This window comes from Phalangium opilio, unplaced genomic scaffold, assembly GCF_054372755.1.
Source record: "Phalangium opilio isolate 3A_F unplaced genomic scaffold, DU_Popi_V2 ptg000003l_1, whole genome shotgun sequence".
NCBI lineage: Eukaryota > Metazoa > Arthropoda > Arachnida > Opiliones > Phalangiidae > Phalangium > Phalangium opilio.
Window position 1 is genome coordinate 4,916,771 of NW_028324145.1, and position 16,980 is coordinate 4,933,750.

General features: G+C 42.4%; 3 long non-coding RNA genes across 4 annotated transcripts; 1 reads left to right on the top strand and 2 right to left on the bottom strand.

The window, feature by feature from the left end:
* The first annotated feature begins 794 nt into the window (after positions 1-794).
* On the top strand, positions 795-5,244 carry LOC149717248 (uncharacterized). Of its 2 annotated transcripts, none has more exons than XR_016366304.1 (3): positions 795-1,458; positions 1,541-1,728; positions 3,357-5,244. It is a non-coding gene; the product is annotated as an uncharacterized LOC149717248 (long non-coding RNA). The 2 variants fall into 2 exon arrangements; XR_016366310.1 differs by having other exon boundaries at positions 4,227-5,244.
* LOC149717249 (uncharacterized) lies at positions 4,029-5,937 on the bottom strand. Its single transcript, XR_016366321.1, has 2 exons — positions 5,241-5,937; positions 4,029-4,398 (listed from the first exon to the last, which is right to left on the bottom strand). It is a non-coding gene; the product is annotated as an uncharacterized LOC149717249 (long non-coding RNA).
* A 2,936-nt stretch (positions 5,938-8,873) lies between these two features.
* On the bottom strand, positions 8,874-15,359 carry LOC149717250 (uncharacterized). Its single transcript, XR_016366332.1, has 3 exons — positions 14,387-15,359; positions 12,109-14,315; positions 8,874-9,764 (listed from the first exon to the last, which is right to left on the bottom strand). It is a non-coding gene; the product is annotated as an uncharacterized LOC149717250 (long non-coding RNA).
* Positions 15,360-16,980: the final 1,621 nt, after the last annotated feature.

Below are 16,980 nucleotides of genomic sequence, written 5' to 3' on the forward strand. Positions count from 1 at the left end.
TTACCTCAAGAAACCAAGGAACGCTTTTGATGTAACGTTTGAAGCTAGCGCACATCTCGGGGAAACTAACCTTAGTATTATCAGAAGTATTATTGACCATTGCAGAAGTAAATGAACCGAAGTTACCGGAGTCGTATTGTTTATTCATTAAGCACAAGTTCCTCACAAACCCCTATATTTCAACCCCGACGATAGTCTCGCTCCTCTACTCTTTCGAGTCACAACAATTTTGAAAACGCCACCAAGCGGCCAATGTTCGAGTAACCGGATTTTCCGGGAATTAGGCCTAGTTAGAGTTTTTAAAAATGGCGACTTCTTCGGAAGAGGATATATTTCCCTCGGAAGATTCTTTTGCGGAGAGGTTTACACTCATTGAAAAACTTTTCGAGTAGGATAAGAAGACTTTTAACATACTTTGGTCCAATGTCTGACTTTAGAATTTCAATAAATCTTTCCCGACTTAATTGAAGTCACAAATGGTCGATTAATATTTGAAAGGTATGTCAAAAGATCATCCCTAATGTTTTCATCCATTATCGAACGTAAGCCTAGGGCCTAGGCTCCTAAGATAGAAGCAGACGCCTATTTCTGAAACAACGACTGTTTATTCATACTAACGATATTGCGCGGATTTGTAACTAAGCTGTAACTATGGTCTTTAGTGCCAGCGTTAAATTTCGAGACGATTCAGGTAGAGGTACAGCTACCTTGATTTTTACTACCCCCACGTTATGGAAAACGCATTATACAAATTTTGCCCTCTCCGGTAACTTCGGTTCATTTACTTCTGACCATTGTCATTGCTGGATGGAAGACTCGCATCTCTTGCGATTGCACCATTTTATCATTTTATGTGGAATTTCTGATAGTGTTTTGACGTGTATTCCAACCAGATTATTCTTACAGGACACCCTATTTAAGGGGCGGCTAAACCTATAGTATCTTCTTTCTTCATACTATTTTTATTTTACCAATTTTCTTATTAAGAACAGGAATAATTAGGCCAAAAACAAACAAAGATTTTGGAATATATTACACATTTCATTTCAGAACTTTTGATCAACGTAAAACTGGGTCCCTGTAAAATGAATTAACTTTCATAGGAATTAGTTTAATTATTATGATTTCAGATTTCGACTTTTATTAGACACACATGTTTATAGGGTGGTTTTTCCAGCTATAGGCTAGGAATCCATAAACTCCAGTACCACTTTTCAAAAGTGGAGAAAAGTGTTTTGGGCTGTTTAGAAGACATTATTAAATTATAATTAACTAAATTATTAATTATATTAGAAAATAGAAACAGTAAAATTGAAACGCACGCTCCCGCCATATTTTGAAGTCTGCCTAACTTCAGCAGCGCCATCTAGCGCTCCGTGTTTGCAAGCAATAAGCCTATTCATTTGGGACGTTTGCGGATCAAACTTGCGGCAGCGTTTTTCTGCGCGATCTTTGCTGGTAAATATTTTATTTTATTTATGTTTTAAGGGTTACTTTGCATTAAATACCAATGTTTTACCGCAACCGATCGGAAATTAAGCGTCGCAAGTGGAAAATTTATGCTTAACCGTGCCAAATACGTTTGTTAATTACGACCAAGGCTTAGGGGCCCACGTTACCGTTCGCAGTGCGGGTGTTACTACGACCAAGGCCTAGTATCCTATGTCTTTTGGGAAGTTGACTTGGAGCTGTTGCCCATTTCAATGGTGGCTACAGAGATCTTTCCAGGTAAATATTTTATTTATATATTAAGGGTTAATTTAGATTAAATACCAAAGTTTTATCGCAACCGAATGGAAATTAAGCGTTACCCCCATTCCGCTATCGATATTAAGTATATAGACAATATCCAGGGTTGTCTCTCCACACCAAATCCCAACTAGACTCCGACACCTACCAAGGGAATTACAACTTTCTATTCTTGGTTGGTCCAATGGTTGGTCTTCCCTAACAACGCGTCGCAAATATTTTGACCTTTTAAGCTTGTTCAAAATCTTAAACTCCCCTAATCAAACTTATTTTTCTGATGCCCCCTCTATCGCTCCCACAAGGGGTCATGGTAAAAACTTATTATTCCACCGATATGCCCGTAAAGACCAGCTTAAGCACTCCTTTTTTCGTAGATCGGTCCCCATTTGGAATTCACTTCCCTCTGAGATTGTATCATTAAAATCTATTGCCCAATTTAAGTCAGCACCGAAACATTACCTCAAACTATACGTATGTGCCTTTATGTTCTTCGGAGCTGTAATGTTTTCTCATAAACCCTAGCTCGACATTCCCCCACAGGAGCAAAAAGAAAAGTTAACCATACAAAATAGGTTTGTTAATTACGACCTTTGTTTGTAGAAAACGTAGCTTTAGTTTATTTTGGGGAGTTTTGGTAAAATGGAATACTGTATTCGTGATTCACATTTGTGTTGGGGGCATATTGAGTTCCCCATCCAACCATACTAAAATCTTGGGGATCTAGTAAATAGGAGCTAAGTAATTGAGGAAAGTATTTATAGGAATATCATTGCACCCAATTTTGGAGGCTCATAACTCTGGTTCTACTAGAGATACGGAAATGTCCTTTGAGTATGTTATAGTCTATTTGACCTCCCCCCCATCCAACCATACTAAAATCTTGCCGATCGGTTAAACAGGGCCCAAGTAATTGAGGAAAATATTCACAAACATACCCCCCTCCATAGGAATATCATTGCACCCAACTTTGGAGGCTCATAACTCTGGTTCTACTAGAGATACGGAAATGTCCTTTGAGTATGTTGTAGTCCTATTTGACCCCTCCATCCAACCATACTTGGGATTAAGACAAACAGGGGCCGAGTAACGATGTGAAACGTTCACAAAAGTACCCGCCTCCATAGGAATAGCATTGCACCCATTTTTGGTGGCTCATAATTCTGGTTCTATCCTACTACAGATACGGGGATGTCCTTTGAGTATGTTAAAGTCCTATTTGCCCCATCCAACCATACTAAAAACTTGCGGATCGGTTAATCAGGGCCCAAGTAATTGAGGAAAGTATTTATAAACATACCCCCCTCCATAGAAATATCATTGCACCCAACTTTAGAGGTTCATAACTCTGGTTCTACTAGAGATGCCCTTTGAGTATGTTTTAGTCAGGGCCGGATTAAAGGGGGGGGGGTGAGGGGGTACTGGCCCAGGGGTGCAACGCTTGTTGGGGGCACATTGCGTTAAACTATTCCCCCCTTAGCAACATTTGCTGTTCCTATTTTTTTTCGACTTAAGGGGGCGGGCATTATCCCGGCCCTGAAAATACTTGGGCCATTTAAGTTGATAATAATTTTAATCTGTATTTGATTGATTGAATTTTATTTTTATAGCTACCATCTGTTTCCAAAGGAGAAATTTATGTTGGATTCTAGAATCAATAACTATTTTTTTGGCAAAAGGCACCCAATATTAATCAGGTCAATGAACCCATTACAATCCCCTTCTTAATTGAGGTCTACACTAAGTGTCACTTTGATTTTATCCGTTGAAAGGGAATCTCATTACCAAAACTATTTAGACAGCCTGTGAGACATTTGGGCAATTATTAGGGTATTTAGTTTATTATTTATAATTCTATTTATTGTTAGAAGGGAAGCGCTTTGTGTCCTTTAATTTTTAGGGACATAAATAAATCTTACTTATGGAATAGGTGAACACTGGTCCTAGCCCTCCCTTTTAAGAATAATGAACGCCTAATCAGGATTTCAAGGGTGAGATTCCCTTTGCGGTATTAAGGTATCTAGTTTATGGTTTTAATTATAAATATTTTTAGGGGAAAAGCGTTTGGCAACTCCTTCAGGGAGTTTTGTAGGATTTAAATAAATTTACGATTTATGTTTAAGGTAGAAGGTTGCTTATACGCTTTGTCCCTTAATAGTAAACACGATGTTAAGCGGGGTTTAAGGCGAGACTTAGCTTTTTACGGTATTCTTTATATTACTGTTACGAGTGTGCCTTTGAAACCAAGTCTAGTATCTAAAAAAGTCAAGAATAGAAAGAACGAGGTTTAAGGCGAAATTTATTCAATAAGAAACAAAAAAACCAAGTGTTTACAAAAATTTCGAACAAAAAAATATTAAAGAGTTTTGTAAGTTAAAGTTTGAACGCAAAAAAATAATAAGTAGTTACAAATAAAATTTGCAAGCAAAAAAATTAAGTTAAGTGGTTACATGAAAAAAGATGTATTTTGTGTCTTCTAGCTTCGATGATTTTCTCCGTATCTTCGAGTCAATGTTGAGAGAGATAGCAAGTCCGGAAGAAGACATCGAGTAGCGGAACCCAACAAAGGATGCCATCAGGAATGATAGTTCATCTGGAATGATCCGTCTAGAAATGACCAGCGACAGAAAAATCCAAGAATATCAGCTGCATCTATAAATGAAAACCTATTAATAAACCATCTTAAACTATTGCCTACTTTTGGGCCCAACAAAATGGATTTAAATAATATAAGAAAAAAACCCCTAAATTAATTTAAGGAAAACCTTGATTATGAAAATAATTTAAAATATCCCCTAATTTAATTTAAGGAAAACGGGCCTTTCAAAACTATTCCCACAGATAGACCCCGTAAATAACTAGAATTAAATGGTACAAGGCTTAATTAGGCTTAGGGCAACGGTCCTCTTGTCCTAAAATGATCTCTGCGGGACTTGATTTTCGAAAATCTGTCGCTCTAGCTCTAAATTAATTAAACATAGCCCCTAAACTAATTTTAGGAAGAACTGCTATTTATTTTAAAACTATTCCCACAGATAGCACCCGTAAATAACTAGAATTAAATAGAACATGGCTTAATTAGGCTTAGGCAACGGTCCTCGTGTCTTAAAATGATCTCTGTGGGACTTGATTTTCGAAAATCGGTCGCTTTAGCTCTAATTTAATTAATAATAGCCCCTAAACTAATTTTAGGAAAACCTTCCGTTTATTTAAAAACTTCCCACAGACAGTATCCGTAAAATAACTAGAGTTTAATAAGACACGGCTCAATTTAGGCTTACCGTCCTCGTGTTTTAAAATTTTCTCTTGGAGGGACCTGATTTCCGAAAATCTGTCGCGTTATCTCCAAATTAATTACGTACCCCGTTTAATAGATTATAATAATAGCCCCTATAAACTAATTATTTAGGGATTCTCTCTTGTCCAACATCTCGTTGTAAAATATTATTTCTTTTACTTCATTTTTAATAAATAAATAAATAAAATTCACTAACATTTAACACTACCTAATTAATTTAAATACTTGAAATAAAGTAAATAAGGTTTTTCCAAGCGACTTTCCTCGACCGCTTCCACGCAACGAATGAACCGGCTGACCGCTTAACTTCCAACTAAGTAAATTTCCAACATCGGGGGGCGCTAAAAGCTCCTATGCGCGGTCTCTGGTGCGCCATATCCCTTGCGCGAGATCCAAAAGGCCGAGAACACCGCTAGGCATAAATGAATGAACGCTGGGCCTGATCTGACTTCAAATCACGTGACTTATCACGTCAGTCGACGTGACCAATGACGTCAGCTGATACCCCCTGCCGTTACCCCCTGCTGTGATCCCCTGCTGTTTCAATACTATTACCCCTTGCTGTTTATATACTGTTACCCCCTGTTGGGACCCCCTGCTGTTACCTCCTGCTGGGACCCCCTGCTGTTTCCATACCATTTCCCCCTGCTGTGACCCCCTGCTGTTTCCATACTATTACCCCCTGCTAGGACCCCCTGCTGGGACCCCCTGCTGTTTCCATACTGTTACCCCCTGCTGGGACCCCCTGCTGTTTCCATACTATTACCCCCTGCTGGGACCCCCTGCTGTGACCACCTGCTGTTTCCATACTATTACCCCCTGCTGCGACCCCCTGCTGTTTCCATACTATTACCCCCTGCTGTTACCCCCTGCTGTGTCCATACTATTACCCCCTGCTGTGACCCCCTGCTGGGACCCCCTGCTGTTACCCCCTGCTGTGACCCCCTGCTGTTTCCATACTATTACCCCCTGCTGTTACCCCCTGCTGTGACCCCCTGCTGTTTCCATACTATTACCCCCTGCTGGGACCTCCTGCTGTGACCCCCTGCTGTTTCCATACTGTTACCCCCTGCTGTGACCCCCTGCTGTTTCCATACTATTACCCCCTGCTGTGACCCCCTGCTGGGACCCCCTGCTGTGACCCCCTGCTGTTTCCATACTATTACCCCCTGCTGTGACCCCCTGCTGTTACCCCCTGCTGGGACCTCCTGCTGTTTCCATACTGTTACCCCCTTCTGGGGCCCCCCTGCTGTGACCCCCTGCTGTTACCCCCTGCTGGGACCCCCTGCTGTGACCCCCTGCTGTGACCCCCTGCTGGGACCCCCTGCTGTGACCCCCTGCTGTTTCCATACTGTTACCCCCTGCTGGGACCCCCTGCTGTGACCCCTGCTGGGACCCCCTGCTGTTTCCATACTATTACCCCCTGCTGTTACCCCCTGCTGGGACCCCCTGCTGTTACCCCCTGCTGGGACCCCCTGCTGTGATCCCCTGCTGTTACCCCCTGCTGGGACCCCCTGCTGTTTCCATACTATTACCCCCTGCTGTTACCCCCTGCTGTGACCCCCTGCTGGGACCCCCAGCTGTTACCCCCTGCTGTGACCCCCTGCTGGGACCCCCTGCTGTTTCCATACTATTACCCCCTGCTGGGACCTCCTGCTGTGACCCCCTGCTGTGACCCCCTGCTGTTACCCCCTGCTGTTTCCATACTATTACCCCCTGCTGTGACCCCCTGCTGTTACCCCCTGCTGGGACCCCCTGCTGTGACCCCCTGCTGGGACCCCCTGCTGTTACCCCCTGCTGGGACCCCTGCTGTTTCCATACTATTACCCCCTGCTGGGACCCCCTGCTGTTACCCCCTGCTGGGACCCCCTGCTGTTTCCATACTGTTACCCCCTGCTAGGACCTCCTGCTGTGACCCCCTGCTGTTACCCCCTGCTGTTTCCATACTATTACCTCCTGCTGTGACCCCCTGCCGTGACCGCCTGCTGTTACCCCCAGCAGGGGGTAACAGCAGGGGGTCACGGCAGGGGGTCCCAGCAGGGGGTCACAGCAGGGGGTCCCAGCAGGGGGTCACAGCAGGAGGTCCCAGCAGGGGGTAACAGTATGGAAACAGCAGGGGGTCCCAGCAGGGGGTCACAGCAGGGGGTCCCAGCAGGGGGTAACAGCAGGGGGTCACAGCAGGGGGTAACAGCAGGGGGTCCCAGCAGGGGGTAACATCAGGGGGTCACAGCAGGGGGTCCCAGCAGGGGGTCACAGCAGGGGGTCCCAGCAGGGGGTAACAGCAGGGGGTAATAGTATGAAAACAGCAGGGGGTCACAGCAGGGGTCCCAGCAGGGGGTCACAGCAGGGGGTAACAGCAGGGGGTCACAGCAGGGGGTCCCAGCAGGGGGTAACAGCAGGGGGTCAAAGCAGGGGGTAACAGCAGGGGGTCACAGCAGGGGGTAATAGTATGGAAACAGCAGGCGGTCACAGTAGGGGGTCCCAGCAGGGGGTAACAGCAGGGGGTCACAGCAGGAGGTCCCAGCAGGGGGTAACAGCAGAGGGGGTCCCAGCAGGGGGTCACAGCAGGGGGTCCCAGCAGGGTTTAACAGCAGGGGGTCCCAGCAGGGGGTCACAGCAGGGGGTCCCAGCAGGGGGTCCCAGCAGGGGGTCCCAGCAGGGGGTAACAGCAGGGGGTCACAGCAGGGGGTCCCAGCAGGGGGTCACAGCAGGGGGTCCCAGCAGGGGGTAACAGCAGGGGGTAATAGTATGAAAACAGCAGGGGGTCACAGCAGGGGTCCCAGCAGGGGGTCACAGCAGGGGGTAACAGCAGGGGGTAACAGCAGGGGGTCACAGCAGGGGGTAATAGTATGGAAACAGCAGGCGGTCACAGCAGGGGTCCCAGCAGGGGGTAACAGCAGGGGGTCACAGCAGGAGGTCCCAGCAGGGGGTAACAGCAGGGGGTCCCAGCAGGGGGTAATAGTATGGAAACAGCAGCGGGTCACAGCAGGGGGTAACAGCAGGGGGTCCCAGCAGGGGGTAATAGTATGGAAACAGCAGGGGGTCACAGCTGGGGGTCCCAGCAGGGGGTAACAGCAGGGGGTCCCAGCAGGGGGTAATAGTATGGAAACAGCAGGGGGTCACAGCTGGGGGTCCCAGCAGGGAAAAACAGCAGGGGGTCACAGCAGGGGGTAACAGTATGGAAACAGCAGGGGGTAACAGCAGGGGGTCACAGCAGGGGGTCCCAGCAGGGGGTAATAGTATGGAAACAGCAGGGGGTCACAGCAGGGGGTAACAGCAGGGGGTCCCAGCAGGGGGTAACAGCAGGGGGTAATAGTATGGAAACAGCAGGGGGTAACAGTATGGAAACAGCAGGGGGTCACAGCAGGGGGTAATAGTATGGAAACAGCAGGGGGTCCCAGCAGGGGGTCCCAGCAGGAGGTAACAGCAGGGGGTCCCAACAGGGGGTAACAGTATATAAACAGCAAGGGGTAATAGTATTGAAACAGCAGGGGATCACAGCAGGGGGTAACGGCAGGGGGTATCAGCTGACGTCATTGGTCACGTCGACTGACGTGATAAGTCACGTGATTTGAAGTCAGATCAGGCCTAGCGTTCATTCATTTATGCCTAGCGGTGTTCTCGGCCTTTTGGATCTCGCACCTGGGATATGGCGCACCAGAGTACGCGCATAGGAGCTTTTAGCGCCCCCCGATGTTGGAAATTTACTTAGTTGGAAGTTAAGCGGTCAGCCGGTTCATTCGTTGCGTGGAAGCGGTCGAGGAAAGTCGCTTGGAAAAACCTTATTTACTTTATTTCAAGTATTTAAATTAATTAGGTAGTGTTAAATGTTAGTGAATTTTATTTATTTATTTATTAAAAATGAAGTAAAAGAAATAATATTTTACAACGAGATGTTGGACAAGAGAGAATCCCTAAATAATTAGTTTATAGGGGCTATTATTATAATCTATTAAACGGGGTACGTAATTAATTTGGAGATAACGCGACAGATTTTCGGAAATCAGGTCCCTCCAAGAGAAAACTTTAAAACACGAGGACCGTAAGCCTAAATTGAGCCGTGTCTTATTAAACTCTAGTTATTTTACTGATACTGTCTGTGGGAAGCTTTAAAATAAACGGAAGGTTTTCCTAAAATTAGTTTAGAGGCTATTATTAATTAAATTAGAGCTAAAGCGACCGATTTTCGAAAATCAAGTCCCACAGAGATCATTTTAAGACACGAGGACCGTTGCCTAAGCCTAATTAAGCCTTGTCCCATTTAATTCTAGTTATTTACGGGTGCTATCTGTGGGAATAGTTTTGAAAGGCCCGTTTTCCTTAAATTAAATTAGGGGATATTTTAAATTATTTTCATAATCAAGGTTTTCCTTAAATTAGTTTAGGGGTTTTTTCTTATATTATTTAAATCCATTTTGTTGGGCCCAAAAGTAGGCAATAGTTTAAGATGGTTTATTAATAGGTTTTCATTTATAGATGCAGCTGATATTCTTGGATTTTTCTGTCGCTGGTCATTTCTAGACGGATCATTCCAGATGAACTATCATTCCTGATGGCATCCTTTGTTGGATTGACGATGCACGATTATTTTCGCTGTTCTGGACTTGCTACGTATCATTCCTGATGACAATTCTTTGTTGGGTTCCGCTACTCGATGTCTTCTTCCGGACTTGCTATCTCTCTCAACATTGACTCGAAGATACGGAGAAAATCATCGAAGCTAGAAGACACAAAATACATCTTTTTTCATGTAACCACTTAACTTAATTTTTTTGCTTGCAAATTTTATTTGTAACTACTTATAATTTTTTTGCGTTCAAACTTGAACTTACAAAACTCTTTAATATTTTTTTTGTTCGAAATTTTTGTAAACACTTGGTTTTTTTGCTTCTTATTGAATAAATTTCGCCTTAAACCTCGTTCTTTCTATTCTTGACTTTTTTTTAGATACTAGACTTGGTTTCAAAGGCACACTCGTAACAGTAATATAAAGAATACCGTAAAAAGCTAAGTCTCGCCTTAAACCCCGCTTAACATCGTGTTTACTTTTAAAGGACAAAGCGTATAAGCAACCTTCTACCTTAATCATAAATCGTAAATTTATTTAAATCCTACAAAACTCCCTGAAGGAGTTGCCAAATGCTTTTCCCCTAAAAATATTTATAATTAAAACCATAAACTAGATACCTTAATACCGCAAAGGGAATCTCACCCTTGAAATCCTGATTAGGCGTTCATTATTCTTAAAAGGGAGGGCTAGGACCAGTGTTCACCTATTCCATAAGTAAGATTTATTATGTCCCTAAAAATTAAAGGACACAAAGCGCTTCCCTTCTAACAATAAATAGAATTATAAATAATAAACTAAATACCCTAATAATTGCCCAAATGTCTCACAGGCTGTCTAAATAGTTTTGGTAATGAGATTCCCTTTCAACGGATAAAATCAAAGTGACACTTAGTGTAGACCTCAATTAAATGGCCCAAGTATTTTCAGGGCCGGGATAATGCCCGCCCCCTTAAGTCGAAAAAAAATAGGAACAGCAAATGTTGCTAAGGGGGGAATAGTTTAACGCAATGTGCCCCCAACAAGCGTTGCACCCCTGGGCCAGTACCCCCTCGCCCCCCTTTAATCCGGCCCTGACTAAAACATACTCAAAGGGCATCTCTAGTAGAACCAGAGTTATGAACCTCTAAAGTTGGGTGCAATGATATTCCTATGGAGGGGGGTATGTTTATAAATACTTTCCTCAATTACTTGGGCCCTGATTAACCGATCCGCAAGTTTTTAGTATGGTTGGATGGGGCAAATAGGACTTTAACATACTCAAAGGACATCCCCGTATCTGTAGTAGGATAGAACCAGAATTATGAGCCACCAAAAATGGGTGCAATGCTATTCCTATGGAGGCGGGTACTTTTGTGAACGTTTCACATCGTTACTCGGCCCCTGTTTGTCTTAATCCCAAGTATGGTTGGATGGGGGGGGTCAAATAGGACTACAACATACTCAAAGGACATTTCCGTATCTCTAGTAAAACCAGAGTTATGAGCCTCCAAAGTTGGGTGCAATGATATTCCTATGGAGGGGGGTATGTTTGTGAATATTTTCCTCAATTACTTGGGCCCTGTTTAACCGATCGGCAAGATTTTAGTATGGTTGGATGGGGGTAGGTCAAATAGGACTATAACATACTCGAAGGACATTTCCGTATCTCTAGTAGAACCAAAGTTATGAGCCTCCAAAATTGGGTGCAATGATATTCCTATGGAGGGGGGTATGTTTATAAATACTTTCCTCAATTACTTAGCTCCTATTTACTAGATCCCCAAGATTTTAGTATGGTTGGATGGGGAACTCAATATGCCCCCAACACATGTGAATCACGAATACAGTATTCCATTTTACCACAACTCCCCAAAATAAACTAAAGCTACGTTTTCTACAAACAAAGGTCGTAATTAACAAACCTATTTTGTATGGTTAACTTTTCTTTTTGCTCCTGTGGGGGAATGTCGAGCTAGGGTTTATGAGAAAACATTACAGCTCCGAAGAACATAAAGGCACATACGTATAGTTTGAGGTACTGTTTCGGTGCTGACTTAAATTGGGCAATAGATTTTAATGATACAATCTCAGAGGGAAGTGAATTCCAAATGGGGACCGATCTACGAAAAAAGGAGTGCTTAAGCTGGTCTTTACGGGCATATCGGTGGAATAATAAGTTTTTACCATGACCCCTTGTGGGAGCGATAGAGGGGGCATCAGAAAAATAAGTTTGATTAGGGGAGTTTAAGATTTTGAACAAGCTTAAAAGGTCAAAATATTTGCGACGCGTTGTTAGGGAAGACCAACCATTGGACCAACCAAGAATAGAAAGTTGTAATTCCCTTGGTAAGTGTCGGAGTCTAGTTGGGATTTGGTGTGGAGAGACAACCCTGGATATTGTCTAGATACTTAATATCGATAGCGGAATGGGGGTAACGCTTAATTTCCATTCGGTTGCGATAAAACTTTGGTATTTAATCTAAATTAACCCTTAATATATAAATAAAATATTTACCTGGAAAGATCTCTGTAGCCACCATTGAAATGGGCAACAGCTCCAAGTCAACTTCCCACTGCGAACGGTAACGTGGGCCCCTAAGCCTTGGTCGTAATTAACAAACGTATTTGGCACGGTTAAGCATAAATTTTCCACTTAAGCTTAATTTCCGATCGGTTGCGGTAAAACATTGGTATTTAATGCAAAGTAACCCTTAAAACATAAATAAAATCAAAATATTTACCAGCAAAGATCGCGCAGAAAAACGCTGCCGCAAGTTTGCACCGCAAACGTCCCAAATGAATAGGCTTATTGCTTGCAAACACGGAGCGCTAGATGGCGCTGCTGAAGTTAGGCAGACTTCAAAATATGGCGGGAGCGTGCGTTTCAATTTTACTGTTTCTATTTTCTAATATAATTAATAATTTAGTTAATTATAATTTAATAATGTCTTCTAAACAGCCCAAAACACTTTTCTCCACTTTTGAAAAGTGGTACTGGAGTTTATGGATTCCTAGGCTATAGCTGGAAAAACCACCCTATAAACATGTGTGTCTAATAAAAGTCGAAATCTGAAATCATAATAATTAAACTAATTCCTATGAAAGTTAATTCATTTTACAGGGACCAAGTTTTACGTTGATCAAAAGTTCTGAAATGAAATGTGTAATATATTCCAAAATCTTTGTTTGTTTTTGGCCTAATTATTCCTGTTCTTAATAAGTCAAAACACTATCAGAAATTCCACATAAAATGGTGCAATCGCAAGAGATGCGAGTCTTCCATCCAGCAATGACAATGGTCAATAATACTTCTGATAATACTAAGGTTAGTTTCCCCGAGATGTGCGCTAGCTTCAAACGTTACATCAAAAGCGTTCCTTGGTTTCTTGAGGTAAAACTAATTAATTATGGGCTAGACAATCTGGCTGTATAATCTAACACTTGGACAAGGAGGATGAGGTTGGGTTTTTTATCTTGGAAAACGGTTTTGAGTACTGAATTTACAATTTTGACATTGGAAATTAATTTTAATTAAAAAACTCTATCGACTCTAAAATCTTGAATCCTTTTTAGAATAATAAAACACGTCAAAACACAAGTCTCATTAAAATTTCAGGTCAAAAATTGCTATAACTACCTTTTCGGTTCACTTTAAACCTTCCAATTCATTAATTACCATTACAATTGCAATTATTATTTGCATTTACTATAAAATTGCATTTTTTTCTTTCTTTGGACTTTCCCTTTTTAAATTTCTGGGGTTATTGGGCTTTGCATCTACACCTACTTCAATAACAATGACCTCTTGCTCATAAACAATACTTATCAATTACATATTCATTAAATATTTCCTTCCATTCATTCAATTCAAATTCAGTTCAAATTCAATCATACAAAACCAATTCAACACACCTTCAACTTCATTTAAAAAACTATTAAATAACAAATCTACCAACAATTACTTTTCTATATTCAAATAACTGAATAGATATGTTTTAATTTATTTAAGCTAAGCCTTACTCTCAAATATAAGCATCTCCAATAAATAAAATCAAAAGTGGCCTAACCAAAGTTTTTATTTTTCAACTTTGGTAAAAAAATATAAAATAGCTACATATATTTTGTATGTCTATTGCCTAACGATTAATTCCAAAAATTTATTCAATTTATGTTTAATAACGTTTTTCACCTTTTAATACACACTTTCAAAGTGGATAATTAAAACATTATGTTGGAATTAATAACAATGTACTCAAACCCTAGCTAAAACTCTAACTTAAATCTAATTTGTCCAATATTATGACGTCAAACCACACGTCTCATGACACTAAAAACGACGCCCAAATTATTTCCAATTCACCGAAAATTAACATTCACTTTAATGGCAAAACTCTCAATTCAATGTTCAGTATTAAATGAAGGGTGACATCGTTTTAAATACAATTACAAATCAACGCTACCGCCAAAAAACAATCTCATTATTGCCATTTTCAAAGCAAGATCAGTGCCTTACGCGTACAAAGACAAGGTCGATGAAGAACTGAGAAGACTGCAAGATGCAAACATCATCTCTCCTGTACCATTTGCAACATCGGCGGCTCCTATCGTCCCAATAGGAGGATAAAATGGCTCGATTCGGGATCATAAGGACACTCGTAACGGATAACGCGTCATGTTGCAGTTGAGCAACAGATTTGAAGGCTGGGCATTTTATACTTTGAACTTATCGTCGAAGTATAAGTTTTGAATTGGTTAGTTTTAGGTCAACAAAGAAGATGGGAAAGTAACGTCACCTTGGCACCAGGATTTCTTGCTAAATCAATTAAGGGCCACGAACGAAAAACTTCGAAACTCTGGTGGCGACTCTCTTCCATGTAAGAGGCATCGTTCTTCGCGCTCCCCGTCTACATCAGGCTCACCGTGTACTTCAGGCTCTACTCAAAGCAATTATTGCAACACCCTATCTCCTTCCAGTTCCCCCAGGAATTACGACGGGAAATTTACAAATATAGTCAGCAGGGGGAAAAGTGGCAATAATGACAGGCACCCACCCAGGGGTTACCGACTAGACTGGAATACACACCTGGGCATAGGCATAGGCATAGGACTAGACTAGAATAGACTGGAATACACACCTGGACATAGGCATAGGACTAGACTAGACTAGAATAGACTGGAATACACACCTGGGCATAGGCATAGGCATAGGACTAGACTAGAATAGACTGGAATACACACCTGGGCATAGGCATATGCATAGGACTAGACTAGAATAGACTGGAATACACACCTGGGCATAGGCATAGGCATAGGACTAGACTAGAATAGACTGGAATACACACCTGGGCATAGGCATAGGCATAGGACTAGACTAGAATAGACTGGAATACACACCTGAGCATAGGCATAGGCATAGGACTAGACTAGAATAGACTGGAATACACACCTGGGCATAGGCATAAGCATAGGACTAGACTAGAATAGACTGGAATACACACCTGGGCATAGGCATAAGCATAGGACTAGACTAGAATAGACTGGAATACACACCTGGACAAAGGCATAGGACTAGACTAGAATAGACTGGAATACACACCTAGACATAGGTATAGGCATAGGACTAGACTAGAATAGACTGGAATACACTCCTGGACATAGGCATAGGCATAGGACTAGACTAGAATAGACTGGAATACACACCTGGACATAGGCATAGGACTAGACTAGAATAGACTGGAATACACACCTGGACATAGGCATAGGCATAGGACTAGACTAGAATAGACTGGAATACACACCTGGACATAGGCATAGGCATAGGACTAGACTAGAATAGACTAGAATACACACCTAGGCATAGGCATAGGACTAGACTAGAATAGACTGGAATACACACCTGGACATAGGCATAGGCATAGGACTAGACTAGAATAGACTGGAATACACACCTGGACATAGGCATAGGCATAGGACTAGACTAGAATAGACTGGAATACACACCTAGAAATAGGCATAGGCATAGGACTAGACTAGAATAGACTGGAATACACACCTGGACATAGGCATAAGCATAGGACTAGACTAGAATAGACTGGAATACACACCTGGACATAGGCATAGGCATAGGACTAGACTAGAATAGACTGGAATACACACCTGGACATAGGCATAGGCATAGGACTAGACTAGAATAGACTGGAATACACACCTGGACATAGGCATAGGCATAGGACTAGACTAGAATAGACTGGAATACACACCTGGACATAGGCATAGGCATAGGCATAGGACTAGACTAGAATAGACTGGAATACACACCTGGACATAGGCATAGGCATAGGACTAGACTAGAATAGACTGGAATACACACCTGGACATAGGCATAGGCATAGGACTAGACTAGAATAGACTGGAATACACACCTGGACATAGGCATAGGCATAGGACTAGACTAGAATAGACTGGAATACACACCTGGACATAGGCATAGGCATAGGACTAGACTAGAATAGACTGGAATACACACCTGGACATAGGCATAGGCATAGGACTAGACTAGAATAGACTGGAATACACACCTGGACATAGGCATAGGCATAGGACTAGACTAGAATAGACTGGAATACACACCTGGACATAGGCATAGGCATAGGACTAGACTAGAATAGACTGGAATACACACCTGGACAAAGGCATAGGACTAGACTAGAATAGACTGGAATACACACCTAGACATAGGTATAGGCATAGGACTAGACTAGAATAGACTGGAATACACTCCTGGACATAGGCATAGGCATAGGACTAGACTAGAATAGACTAGAATACACACCTAGGCATAGGCATAGGACTAGACTAGAATAGAATAGACTAGAATACACACCTAGACATAGGCATAGGCATAGGACTAGACTAGAATAGACTGGAATACACACCTAGACATAGGCATAGGCATAGCACTAGACTAGAATAGACTGGAATACACACCTAGACATAGGCATAGGCATAGGACTAGACTAGAATAGACTAGAATAGACTGGAATACACACCTGGACATAGGCATAGGCATAGGACTAGACTAGAATAGACTGGAATACACACCTGGACATAGGCATAGGCATAGGACTAGACTAGAATAGACTGGAATACACACCTGGACATAGGCATAGGCATAGGACTAGACTAGAATAGACTGGAATACACACCTGGACATAGGCATAGGCATAGGACTAGACTAGAATAGACTGGAATACACACCTGGACATAGGCATAGGCATAGGACTAGACTAGAATAGACTGGAATACACACCTGGACATAGGCATAGGCATAGGACTAGACTAGAATAGACTGGAATACACACCTGGACATAGGCATAGGCATAGGACT